Below are 1,615 nucleotides of genomic sequence, written 5' to 3' on the forward strand. Positions count from 1 at the left end.
ATATATCGATATCGATGTAATTTGATGTATGTCTCGTCTTAGGTAACTGGCATTTTGTAATAAAATGTTACATACATATGCTTAATTATCTTCAAAAATAAATAATTGTTTTGAACCACCATCATATTATATCATATGGGAAGCACCTATGGCTACCATGGAACATACAGATTATAATCTCTGCCATCGGTACAGTGTGCCAAATTCTTGTTGATGTATACTCTGTTACATCTTCATCACTTTCATTCTAACTGGTTTTAAAATATCAAATATACTTCACGTATTTTTATAAATATTCCAGTGGTAAACTTTAAGTAATTCTCCCTCGATTAAATTCTTGAGTTTTATTCCATGGAATAAAAAAAACATAATCATACTAGCCGTATGCCATGCAACGTCTGCACTTTTTCAAAGGAGAGTTAGCAAATTATATAAATGAAGTAGCCCCTTTGGATATATGGGTTGGGTTGTCCCACCCGATATCCAATCCGAACAACTGAAGCTGATTTGATTTTAATCAATTATATTGAATCCGAATAAATAAAACCAACCCGATATATAATTTGGATTAATCGTTTTATTCAAATAAAAGAAATTAAAAATAACGCTCAAATTTCATTTTAACATCTCTCGTGATATTATAGCTAGTGATACCCCCATAAGGATCCGGGTCGAGTCGTTGCCATAAGGATCCGGGTCGATTGACGACCCGGACACTATTAAGCGCCCGAGCACTACATGTTTCCCAAGAATTCTTCGAACCGCCCGGTCTCCCGCGCAATAATCGCCCGAGCTCTCATATAAGTACCCGGGTAATCAATTGCCCGAGCCACCTCGAGAATTGAACCATACTCAAGTATGATTGATACAGGACGTCTAATCTGTCAGAACTACTTGGGTTTGGAGTGGCCTAAAAGTCATCAGAAGATAGGGTATGGGCAGCCGACCTACCATACTTAGTAGGTAGCACTGGAATCAAGGTACCTACCTCATCTTCTACTATAAATAGCAGGTATAAATGTCATTTACCGATTCTGAAATCTTTGAACTCTCAAGCATTACACATATTTTCTCCCAAATATTGCTTGTGTTCATCTTCAACCCGCTGACTTAAGCATCGGAGTGGCCACGCCGGATACCCCTCCGGCGCCCATTCACGAGTTTCTTTCATTGTTTGCAGGTGCTATTGAAGCCATTACCTTCACTCAAATTCCCTAAAAACTATAAATTATTGATTTGACCTGTTGGAGCTCCTTACCCGGCTCATCCATTTCAACAAAGTCACATCAGCTAGGTTTGCGTATTTTTTTTTTTTTGAGCTTGAAATTTTATTACATGTGCAAATATATATAGTCATGTAACGTAGCCAAAATATAGAAGATTAATCGATTAGAAAATGCAATAAATTTATAAAAAAATTATAAAGAAAAAGTACACCAACTTTATGATAAAGACATTATTTACAATATAAAATAAAATTATCCCAAGTAGAGAATCTAAATACTATTGTAATGTAGTACCACTTGTTATATATACCTTTCCCACTGGCTCGATTAGCCTGTTCCCAATAATCACTATTTTATTCCCTCCTCTCCCTTAGCTGCAACATCTCTTC

Source organism: Primulina huaijiensis, chromosome 12 (genome assembly GCF_012295235.1).
Source record: "Primulina huaijiensis isolate GDHJ02 chromosome 12, ASM1229523v2, whole genome shotgun sequence".
Classification (NCBI taxonomy): Eukaryota; Viridiplantae; Streptophyta; class Magnoliopsida; order Lamiales; family Gesneriaceae; genus Primulina; species Primulina huaijiensis.